The sequence below is a fragment of the Melanotaenia boesemani genome, chromosome 23, assembly GCF_017639745.1.
Source record: "Melanotaenia boesemani isolate fMelBoe1 chromosome 23, fMelBoe1.pri, whole genome shotgun sequence".
Lineage (NCBI taxonomy): Eukaryota > Metazoa > Chordata > Actinopteri > Atheriniformes > Melanotaeniidae > Melanotaenia > Melanotaenia boesemani.
This window is the reverse complement of record NC_055704.1, coordinates 20142215-20155243: the sequence shown is the minus strand read 5'-3', so window position 1 is coordinate 20155243 and position 13029 is coordinate 20142215. Positions and strand designations below refer to the sequence as shown.

Genomic DNA, 13029 nt, shown 5'->3' with positions numbered 1-13029 from the left:
ATGAACTGGTTTGAAATGGCACATCCCCACACATATAGTACAAGTTTCCATAACTTCCCCCCAATGATTATCCATTACAGAAGTTCTGTAAAAGCAAAAGTAAGAGTTTTCTTACTTTGGTTTCTTTAGTATTTAATAAGTTATAACAATTTTATATTACTACCTATACGGTAGTGTAAGTATTAACAAAATTCCTCATCTGGAGACGGAAAGCTTCAGCGCTTTTGTCTGATTCCAGCATGAGACAACAGAATTACCCAACATTTCATAAAACTGTCATAAAAGAAGTTTTAAGAGGCAAAAATGTAACTCATTCTTCAGCCCAGCAGTTAATAAGACCTGTCTTGCGAAAGACATAATCATCATCAGGTTTGTGCAAGAAGAGAATTTGATTAGTATTTAGAAAAAAAAACATGGTTGGCGCAGCCAGACATTGTAAAAAAAAATTACAATAGCTCTTGATTAAATTTCACACATTTTCATGGAAGCTGTGGTAATGTCACCACCACCTGCAGTGCAGAAAGACTTTCTGCGGTCCTGTCATATATATTACCTGTCTCCACCACATAATGTTAATAAGTCGTGGTATTTCTGTGAAACTAGACTATGCACGTTTAAATGGTTAGTGAAGGTAACTTCCATCTACGACGATCTTCAATTTCCCTAAAATATCCAACTGTTCCTTTGAACTGTTCAATATATTGTGCAGCAGCTTATGTGTGTCCATCGGGTCTGCCACCAGGCCCAGCTTACACTAAATGAAAGGAAAGCATAGACTGTGTTGCTGGTCTATTGCTCACTTCAAAGGATTTAGTCTAAAATGTTGAGACTTTTTGATCTAAACAGACCAAAGTCTTTTTATATATATATATACTGAACCTATAAGGCTCGGCTGACAGTTGCAGTGGTTTGGCGTTCAACATAAGGTATAGCCCACAGACGGACACAAAGACAAGACGGGACACTTCAGTGACCATGCTCAGATGGGTGAAATCCCCTGGTCCGACAAACTCATCCCACACGATCGATGGCTGCTGTGACAACAGCCCTTCTCGTCACAGGCTGGAGAACAAGCTGTTGTGAAGGTCTGAGAATGGAAGATAGGCCCCGGAGGGGAGGCTTGATTTACAACCTCGAGTCGACATGGAAGCAATGTCGCCCACAAGCCTCAGACGTCTCTCCTGCAACATCAGTCTCCCTCACCCTGTCTGCTTGCCTGCTTTGCTGCTTGTCCTCCTTCCAGTGTTTCTTTCCCTGCCTGCTGACACTAAGAAAAGGCTGCAATGACATACCACCCAGAAAAAAAAATCTTTTTTTTTCTTTACCATCAGTTCTGTGGATGGTAAAATCCCAAATGCCACCTTTAGCTGGTTCTAGATATTCTTCATTTCTTTTGGTTGTTGTTTTTAGCCTGAGGGAGAGGATGCCTGTGATTGTTAAGACATATAACACAAGAGATGGAGCTAATTTTAACATGTCATGTTGTTTTAGCTCACTGAGAAACAAAGTGAGAACACTCGAGAGGTTAACTGCACTGCTAGACTAAACAACAACCCTGCAGTGAGAGATAATGCAGTATTTTGTAGGGGACAGCTTCTGAGACAGAACAACTCTGTGGCATGTATAGTAGCAAAATATAGGCTGTTGTATTCATTGCAACTGCTCAAGAAACAGCACATCTTAGACACACTGAAGGTTATTTTTTATTATTGTAGGGCAAAGATAGAAAAGAAGATGTTGGATCACTTACATTTGTAAGCTTGTTTTCTGTCTTTGACATTTCTTTTGTAGTCAGTCATTGAACTAGGGGGAAGATTGGACTGGTTTGGACATGTAATATAGATGTAAGTAGCTTAATAGAGGCGCTACTGACAGCAGCTCTAATATACAATACAGATAAAGTCAAACTGACATTTTAAACACCTTTTACCAGACTAAATGGGATCTGTCATGAATCTGTTCAGCTCTTAACTATATATTCTGCCTCTTTTTAAACCCCAAAGTCTTTCCGACATACACTGGCAACCCCCTCCCCCTTTTTAATCTGCTGTTGAGCGAGTGAGCGAAGACACCCTCTCGCCTCCATCTCTCTCCTGAGCCGTATCAATATTCATGGGTCTGCCGGGTGCGTTTGTGCGATGGCTGTCTCATTAGCCTTTGATCCCGTTGCGCGAGGCCTGTCGGTGCGTTGCTGCGCCAACAACAGAGCAGCGTTTGAAGTGTAGAGAGAACAGCTGCTTGCATTGATCTCCATATACTTTCTTTGCCATCCATACGCATGTCCACACATACACAGATGCAGCCCACAGGCACATGAATACATGCATCTACTGTAAAACTGCACTTGGCTCAGCTTGATATATCACTCTCATAACCTCTTTATAGCATGTAATGTAACACAGCTTACACAGTTTGTAGATAAATCCATTAGTAGACATACAGAAAATTAATGAGCTTTAGTTCTGACAACTGATTCACTTTCCCTCATAAACTGCCCATCTTTAAGATGTAAACTGTTTAGTTTGGTAAGGTTTAACACCTTAAGGGATGTTTCTTTTTAGTATTTCCTTACATTTTTAGACTAGCTTATGAAATCATTAATGAAGAAAGTAATCACCCATGAAAATAGAATTTATGTGGTGGGATAATCTCAAGCTTGACGGTTTTATCAACAGGTATTATGAACAAACACTGCGTCTCTCAATTTGGCAGGAAACATAAATAACTAAAGACCATTTTAGCAGAGATTACACAGGGAACATAATGTTTCCCTCTGAAATTTAATAATGAGTGACTTTTCTTTAACAGGATAGAATGGCTAAGCCACTACATTATACAACAAGCTGGAACAAAGCTGCAAAAAGCTCTGTAAAGAGCTACTGTGAGGCTATGAGAATTATGATAATTACAGAATTAGATGCTAAAACCAGTAACATTTTGCTCAGAAGACTATATAAATAGTAAACAGAAATGTGTGTGAATGGGTAATCCTCTGTCAGTCTGCAAAATTTGCTTTAAAAAAAGAGTTGAAGCAGCCAACATAAAATGACATCATCCAATTTAAACCTTTGAGACAACAACAGTCAAAGACATTCAAGCAGTTCAGACTGTCTGCTGCACAAGCCTCACAATGATTTTCTAAAATTACCACCACTTTTTAATTACGGGACACTTCTGCTTAAACTTCTTCTTCTTTGTTTTATATTATTTATTTATTTTTTACAATGCATCTAGAAAAGAAAGAGTCCAATTAGCATGGCATCATGTGACATCTGCACAAAGACAAGCCCTGTGTTTTTGCATTCAATAAGTCTCCCCTGAAATGGGATCTGCTTCATATAAAGCACAGTTAAAAATAAAGACTTGGAGCTTGTCTGAGCTATACCCCCCATGGGAATAGGTGAGCCGATCAATACCGCCAATGCGTGTGATAACATTAAACCACCCTTAATGGCACTAATGAAGAGAGTGGCTGACAGATACTCGGGGAAGGTTGGGTCAGAGAACCAGCCTGTTAGCTGCAAAAAGAGTTCATTAGAAAAAGTCTCATTCTGAATTATTGTCACATTGTAGTTCAGCCGTTTTGCATCAAGAAATGATGTAAAACTAGTGCTTTAAATTAACTGTGGCAAAAGATGGGAATTAAACAAGCTTTGTTGGTGCACATGCAGGCAAGAAAAAAGGTTCCCTTTGACATTTTTGATGAAAGAGGAAAGAATAAAAACACGCTTGGTGTCAAGTTTGTGAACAGACCAACTCTTGTCACTGTCCTCCATAACATCAGGTCACAGTGTGCTGAGACGGACTATGATTGTAGGAAATGTTATCAGTCTTCAAATGTCAAAGAAACAGCGTCTCAGCCGAATTGCCTCTGACATTTTGATAAAGCAGACCCCATTTTGCTCCAACCAGACGCACACATACATACCTCACACACACACAGAGCAACCTGCTGCTTAAAAAGACTTGTACTTGGCAGGACCTTTGCAAACACACTCTATTAAACACCCCCAGTGCCTGACTGCTGCTGCTCTACATGATAAAGATTAAAAGAGGAGAGGCACAAAAGGAGAGAGGGGAGAAGTAACGTACCTCGCAACGGACTGTCTTAACTTCGGGACCGTCGAGGTGGGACCTTCGGCTTCTCTCTGTCTTCTGTCTTCTCAGGGATGGAGACTCAGGAGGAGAGGTGCTCCTTCGCTGCCTCCTCCCTGGCTCGCTCTGCTGTCTCAGCCCCTCTCACTATCATACCTCCCTCCCCCTCTTCTCCCCTCCTCCTCTACTCCTCCCCTTTCCCAACCTGCTCCCTCCTGTCTTTCCTCTCTCCTGCACCACCCTAGCCCTGAAACTCAAGGGTGACAAAGAAAATCAGGGCGTTTATCACTAATTTCAGCTCTTTATGTGGTGGTCAAATTAAAACAAAACTCATCTGTTACAGCTTTGCTTTGTATTTTTTTTTTTTTTAACTTTTGGTTCAGATAGTCCAAACTCTATTATATGATAACATACTATAATATGGTCACTTATCTTTTTTTTCATTATCTAAATATTTTTTCTACATAAATGACTCATTTCTCCATAAAATTCCACTTCATCTAATGGGAGGTATTCAGTTACCTGTTTTTAATGCAGTTAGCAAACCAAAACCAAAAGATATTTAATTTAATTTTAGAAAGACAAGGAACAGGTATTTCTGAGAGGTAACAGCTGGAAAAACTTGGGTATTTTTGCTTGATGTATCCATTATTTCAGTTTATCTTTGGGTTCTGAGTGTGAAGAAAAGAAGAAGAAGAGTGAATTGAAACAAAAGAGGCGTTTAGTAAGAACAGTAATGTGCCCTACCTTTTTTTTAAAACATAAAATTAGTATCAGACGACCCCTTTTGGATTCCTCAGCACTGACCAGCTCTCCGTCCTTTTTTCTCCTCTCTCTTTCCCCTTCGCTTCCATAGACAGCCCTCCACTGCCTCTGCCCTGTTTCCATAGTGACACTTTCCCCGACTCTGCTTCCACATAATCAAGTGAACGGGGTAAGGGTGGGGGTTGGGGGTGAGCCAGGGAATTGTGAGTGGGGTGGGGGGAGGTTGAAGGAATGGCCAAGATGAAAATAATAATAATAAAAAAAAGCCAAAAAAAAAAACAAACAAAAAAAAACAAACAAAACAAAAAAATAATAGAGAGATAAACTAGCAAATAAAGAAAAAAATGAGTGTCATTAAAGATGGTTTGTCTGCAGCAAACAGCATCTTCGGCTCAAGTCCATCTCTGCCTGGTGTTGGGCTCAGATCAGGTGCTGTGGAAAACCTTGGCATATGGCTAAAATAATTATCATGCTCATCAAACAACGAAATAGCCACTTGTGCTTTGCGACAATGCTCCCACCAGAGCTGAAATGAATTATGGGAGAGAGTTGATCAATCTGAATTTTAATGCGAGTGTTGCACAGCATGGGCTTGCTGCATGATGCCAGGAGAGATGGTGTAAACATGTTCGAATACTGGAATAACATTACGCACAACATTTGTAGGCATTATAAACCATTCTGCTTTAATAAGTAGCTACACTATCAGCTCGGGTTTACAGTGTGGGCCTATCTAGTGATGAACCCATCACTCTTTTTGATGGATATCCAATAAATATTTTACAGATTCATGTTATGGGGTCATTAATCTTACCGACTTTGGTGATCCACTAACTTTTCCTTCAGTTACAACATTATTCACCTCAGTAAAAAACCTCAATGTCTGTTAATAAGGATGTGCATTAAGTCATAGTTTCCATCTTTTTTCAAAAGTGTAACTACTGATGTCTGCTGACATCATTTGCTATCTGTTGGGTGGTCCTTGATATTTAGGTCCTTCCTCCTACTAAATAAAGGTGCAAACCCTTTGACCATCCCCTGGCCTAGTCAAACTTATTCCCAGGATTGTGTTGACATACATTATTTTAACACTTTAACATATATCCACATTTAGGGTAATGGTCAGTGTGGAAGGACTGAGGTTTATGACCTGCACACAACTATTTAGCCCCCTTTTAGGAGAGCTGTCTTTCATCCATATTAATATTCAATTAATAAAAAGTACTTTCAATAGTGTTTAGACACATTATCAGCCCATTATCAGGTTTTAGAAGTTTCCACAGATATGGCTAATCAGTCCTCCTCTGTGCCTCCTCTTAGGCTCAGAGTTATCACTTATTATTACAGCCAGACAGCCCACATACACACCACAAGGGGAAGAACTTTTACACAGATTTTAATCATTTGCAGCCTTTTTACTTTTACTTTTAAACATCCCTCTATCAGGAATTGTTTGGTTAGGTTAAGCAACAAAAGCACTTGGTTAATTTAGTAAAATATTACAGTTTGTGTTCAAACTGAAGCTTTCACCAGATAAAATGAGAACATCTATGCTCGCATATGCAAGAGGTTCCTGATCCAAAGATCAGAATGAATGATGCACGATGTCTGGTCTGCTACAGGGTGCAATTTAACCAAACGAATGTACAGTTATGGAGGATTACAACTGTTAACAACCACTAATGAATTTATAAGATATAAAAGAGGTACTGCCACTATTCAGAGTTAAATGATGCAGCTTCATCCTGTTGTGGTTTGAGTAATTAACAACTTGTGCCCAGAACAAGAACAAGAAAAAGACATACAGCTTTTTGCATAACTTAATATTTTACTTGTAGAGCTGGTTACATTGCTGCTGGATGCTGGCTATGTCCCTGATTGAATCATATAAAATTATTGAAACACATGCATCTCTTTTTTATTGATAATTTTGTACAGCTTCCAGCATCCAGGGTTGTGATGTTGCTTGTAGTTAAGACTTAAATACATAGCAAATCCTCAGTATGCGCCAAAGATGCATTTGTTTATTTTAGAAGAAGCAGCGAGTGTCCTCGAGGGGAATTGGGGGGATTATGTTGTTGGAGATCATAATTTTGTGGCAATAATCACCATTGAATAGGATTACTGTCAGCTGCCTTCCTTCCTGTGTGATCAACGAGCAGCGGCTATATGACTTGTGAATCATCTAATTCCATATCGATCCCACGAGCTGCTGTGTTACTGCCTGCTCTGCCAGCAGGAAGGTCAGGAGGCAGGGTCAGTCGCTCATGGACCTAGCACAGATTTAGAGCTATGATTAAAATTACACTTCTGCAGAGAGGATGCTGAGGGTTACCAACATCAGCCTTACAGGGTACTTTTTCTTGCCAAAAAGCTCCAATACTGTCATTGTTCTCATTGATCACTTATAGCACAAAGAGAAAATAAACTGCTCTTTTATGTCAAACACAGTAATAAGACGTAGATTTAGATCTAAATCCCACAAACTTGGCTTGTTTTTTAATTAACATGGTCTTGTTTTTGTCACTCTTAGATATTTGCAACCCCTCAGAAAAATTGCATGTCCTCTCATTCTGTGTGACAAATTAGATCAGTTGGGCTTCCCCTCCAACCATGTTGGCAGCGGCCCTGTCATCCAATTTGGTGATAGCCCTGCCTGTAAGAGTGCTACCTTGCCAAGCACAAACTTGTCTAAAAGATTTATGTCTCACTAACTCAAAATTACAATCTCAGCCTGTTAGTTATCCCCGGCTTTAGTTTAGTTGGCAGAATGATTGACAGCCGGCTGATTGGGGAGCTGTGGATTTCTATGCCCTCAAGTCAGATTCTGGGGGGGGATTCGACCAATTACTGCTCAAGGGCATCAAGACAAGGTGCAGAAGGTTGACGCCAGTGCAGGTTGTACTCTAACCCCTAATGGGGTTGGTGCACGCCAGAGGGTACAGGAGGATGCAGAGGAAGGGAGCAGCAGATATTACAGAAACACAGTGAGACTTGGCAGGTTACATCTCTCATAACTGAAAAACAAGACATGCTGCTGAAATAAAAAAGCAGTAAAAAAGTGAATGACAAGCTTGTTGCATGTGTTTGATTATATTTCCTCTCTTCAAATATAAAATCATATTAATCAGTTTTGTAGATCTCACTTGCTTTATATTTATTTTACATTTATTTTGCTTCACAAGTTCCTTAATTTCCTACTTTCCTCATTAGATGTCAGTAAATTCCAGGAAAAAAGGATTTCCTTAAAATAACATCTTATGTAAACGCAAATGAAAATACAAGTTTTCATGCATATAGATGTTTTTTATTCTTTTGCTTGCTTTTTCCTGAGTTGTTTCCAAACTTAAATCTGATGACTTCCAACAAATATCCTTTTTACATTAAGGCCACTATTAGAAAGTTAGAAAAAAAGGGTCTAAAGGGAAATAACAGAGCCTAATTCAAACTGTGGTGCTTCAGACTGCCCTCACTACACTTTGATCAATAATAATGTGTTTTGGGATTCAGCTTATGGAGGCTGATGTAGCCCTGAGCTATAGGCTCCTTGGGTGGCAAGTAGATCATACAATAAACAAATTTGTTTTTCAAACTCAACCAGTGAAGATCCCACTGGAGCAACTAAAAGATTTGTTGTATTTCTTAAGACCTGTAAACAGGCTCTGAAATCTAAAATCAGCAGAATTTCCTTTTAAAAATACACCAACAGGTCAGATTTTCAGCTCAGTTTCAAAACTCTGTTGTGCTACAACTAAAAGGGCAGTCATGCTTGCAGTTAATTGTTGAATAAAGTTAAGAAGTCATGTACTAGCAGAACTAACAGAACTCTATATTTCCCAAAGGGAAAAACATTCGAGTGTTGGCAGATTTAACTTTTTAGTATATTGTTTCCATTTATTATTGAGCTAAAAAGTTAAATGCCATTGAAAACGTGCTGTAAAATACTGTAAGTATAGAAACATAAGCGGTGGAACCTAAAAATGTAACTCACCATGCATCATCTCAAGCTATTAACTGGTGACACACACTAAGTGCATGTGTGTTTGCAAGATATTATGATATCTACATGTCATAGTGGCCAGCCAAATTAAAATGACTTGAAAATAAAAGTTGAAAACTGGTTTAAAGTGGATTCAGTAACAACATGTCATCCAAAATGTATTTATTAATTTATTTTTGTGATGCTGTGGTGTCCTGCTGTTTGAACTGTTAAAGTGTGTGTGTGTGTGTGTGTGTGTGTGTATAAGAGTGAGAGAGTTTGTGAAGAAGGCACACAGAGCGAGAGCAGACGCTAACTTGTAAATGATGTCTTTCATCTCTCGACTTCAGATGTGGCTGTCATCCACTTCCATTATACCGTGGGATGAAGTGGGACACACAAGCAGACCGTAAGACAGGAGAGTGAGAACAAAGGAAGCCAAGAAACACACAGACACACACTTTCTTGGTCAGATTGGACATATCTTAATAACAGAAATGGTAAGAAATTACTACTCATACTTGAACGCTTCTTGTAATATTGGTGGACAGATAATTTTGGGGATATCTGGGTGTGGAATGAGCTGCATTCTCTGCTCCCTCAACAAATAGCACTGTGCCCTTGAGGAAGCCACTTAAAGCCCAAATCGCTCCAGTGGAGCCACTCAATGGCCAGCAGCAGCAGACTGTGGCTGCTTTAAGTGAATGTCTGCAAGATTTTAAAGAAAAAAGCTGAAAAAGCAGCAACAAAACCCCTTCTAGGATATTTTTAACAGAAGAATTGAAGGCAAAACCCATAGAAAGGAAATCACTCAAGCCAAAGCTACAAGGTGAAAAACAAAGGTCCCTAAGGGACATTAAACTATGATATTACAAGACATTCACATATTAGACTTGAACAGACAGCCATGTTTACCTTGGATATCCCATATCTCGGTATACTGCCTTTCACTGTGTGATCAGATTCACTTCTTATGTTTTCAGTGATGTAGAAAACAGTCAACAAGAACTGGCTGGAAAGTGAAACCTTTTGCCACCGTCTTTACTCTGTTAAATGCTCTTTTCACTCACTTAGATTTTTTTCTAGCTGCTGGCTGCAGTGATTTATTTAGGTTAATTTATATCTAAATAAAATATTCCCTAAATGAGCCAATAATTAGTTCTAATCAAGAAAATAAAGCACTCTTGGGGTTTGATGATGGCAATGCTGAAGTGTCCTTTGTTATGACAGTTTATGCCTTTAAAACTAGCTTGATCTTTGACATTGAACACAAGATTTTTTCAATCTCTTTAAGCACTTTAGAAATAATCTAAGTTATCTCTTAAACCATTTTTTTAATGCAGTTTGTTTTGCTTTGTTTTTTTTGTTTTTTTTTTATCAAAGAACCCAGTTATACTACCCTGTGGTATCATCTGAGGTGAAAATACAATCAGATAATGTGTAGAAATGTAGCAGTTCACATAGCGACAGAGGAGAAAAGGGGGTGGTGCATTCATCCTGCACAACTGATCTTAATGAGAGCTGCATGCAGAAGAGGATAAGTAGCACTCCTCACCTTACATACCAAGACCTTGGCTGCTGAGACGGCTTCATTAAGCCCACCAGACTATGGACTGTCACTCCTGAAAACGGTCAAGGCGGCCAAAGGAATGGGAAACAACAACACAGTAATAACGTTGACATTTACAATAGGCGTCGGGTATCATATCCAATTTCTCCCTGCACACTCTTAATTCCTTTTTAATTGCTTTTCCGTGTTGGTTCCGGGATAAGGCTGTCTCTCTTCATTTATGAAAATGGAGAGATGGGGACAGTGAGTGTGTGCGTGTATGGACAACTGATGGTGTGTGCATGGCTGAGAAAGTGAATGAGAGGTTTTAGAGCTATCAGATGCTAAAGTAGTGGTATTGCATTGAAGACTGTTTAAAAAAAACTCTTTTTTTTATAAGAGATTTGATTTAAACTGAATTCATTTAATGAAAAATACTGAAGAATCAAATGAATAGCATGTAGAATTAATTATCTGGCAGCATGTAACTCATTTTAAGACACTTGACTCGTCGTCCTAAATGGAAACAAAACTCCAAAAAGCAATGTGTTTTCAGAAATGAATAAAATTGTTAATAATCTCCATTAGCTAATGTATCTGGCCCAGTCAGCAGTGGATTTAGAAAAACTGTAATTTACATGTAACGTAGTTTTATGTGGTGTAGGTATGATGTTCAAGCCCAGCGGTTAAGATCCATGATATTTGAGGACCCATATTCAGAAGTGAGGCAGGAGACAAGCAGATGATGAACTAAAACTTGAATTAAAACAAAGCCAAACTCCAAACATAAACTTGGCAGAACAACTACACTTAGGCACTCTACAACCAAGGACTAGGATGGCTTCTACAAGAAATAAAATAAACTACAATGTGGCATTTTCTAATAACTATATAGATATAAGATTAATCTTCATGTTCAGCTTCAAATCAGAAAGTTTATTTCAACATTCAGAAAATTAAAGTAAAAACAGAATAAGGGGAACAATCAGTATTTGGAGATCCACTTTTTTCCCTTGACTGAACTTAGTTGTAGATGCAACAGGGAAACACAGTGGGTTTTTGTTCCAGGTTTTTTAAACAGCATCGATCAAGCATCAGGTCCATCACTGTGGCGACTGACTGACAGCACAGCCCACTGCACCACATAACTTGGCAACCCTGGAGTTACTTTTATCCAGCAGAGTGTGTGGTGGTTAATCAAAGCCCATAATTTCCATAATTCATGGATGCCCATCTGTTTGCCACCTACTCCCATGCCCAGTGCAGAATAAACAAATTCAGGAGAGGGGCCAAGGGGCTATTTAATGACAGCATCAGCCATGGCTTACACACACACACACACACACGCACACACACGCACATGCACGCACACACACACACACAGTAGAGGACACATACACTAGGCACACACAACAAAGTCTAATCAATCTTCTGGCACAAACTATAATTCATTCTAAACACAATTGTTTAATCCGTCTATGATGCAATATTTGCTTCATAATTTACACACCGAGGTAGACAAATTAGGTTTCGAAGGTGTGTAGTCAGCCTGATAGTATCGTGCCTTTAGAGGACTCATACATAAGATCTCTGATCTCCATCCAGACAGTTTCTCACAAAAGTCTTGTCACACTCTGGCATCGTACAGATTTACTTCTGATAAAATCAAACTACTTTGATGTAATTGCAAGTTCTGTGCAGCTCTTTGATGAAGGCAGCAGAGCTCAGGATAAAGACAAAAGCTGGGACTGCCATTGTTGTATGAATCAGGCAGCATACCTGGTGCTTCCATGGACTGATAAAAGATGTATTTTCTCTTTTGTAAACACATCTTTTAAATGTAAATATTAAACTTACTCAGTACTGTTTAAATAGTGTGTAATATGTAAAATGTGAGCAGTTACCTGAAATAAAAATAATTAATTATACAGGACAATATTGAAATAAAATGTAATATTTTCCTTTTAAAATGGTTTAAGAATAATAATTATATGATATATTGCTTATTTTGAGATCAATCATGATAAAAAAAAGGTTTTTTGTTCTGCTTTAAGACCTGATTTACTATTACCAGCTTATTATAAACTTAGCACAAAATCTAAGGAAATTTGTATTTCTTTGTTGTAACAATGCTTCTTATACTCTTGGAAAGCCTGGTTATTTCACTTTTAAATGGTACAATCTTTGTAAGGAAAATGCATTTGTTGGATGAGCAGCAGAAGTGAGTTTGTGGGTGGTGAATAAGCCAAACAGCTTATTCTGCTATGGATACTTGTTTTGTACCATTTTATTGGTTTGGATCTTTAAAGTTTGACAGAACAAGATATATTTTAAATGTATTCATTTATAAATTTAACAAAAAGATTGTTGGGAAATGGGATGGAATCTCATCTCGGTATCTTTGTAGATTGAGATTGCCTTAAATGATGACAAGCTGTATTCTTCCAGTGAAGGCGACACCATCCCACACCATCACACTAGGTCCACCAAAAGCTGTTATCCTATTGGTGCAGAAATCAGCATAGATGTTCAACTCTGCTGCTCATCCCATAAATGTATTTTCCTTACAAATGTGGCAATTAACAAGCTTTCCAATGGTGTAAGATTTGATACCAATAAGCATTGCTACACAAAAGCAAAC

At 38.6% G+C, this 13029-nt stretch overlaps 1 long non-coding RNA gene across 1 annotated transcript in view; it reads right to left on the bottom strand.

Annotated features, from left to right (window-relative positions):
* LOC121634960 overlaps window positions 1-4156 on the bottom strand; it is a 49433-nt gene extending 45277 nt beyond the window's left edge. The window contains exon 1 of the long non-coding RNA XR_006009330.1: window positions 4093-4156. This is a non-coding gene — a long non-coding RNA (uncharacterized LOC121634960). The remainder of the gene's footprint in view (window positions 1-4092) is intronic.
* Window positions 4157-13029: the final 8873 nt, after the last annotated feature.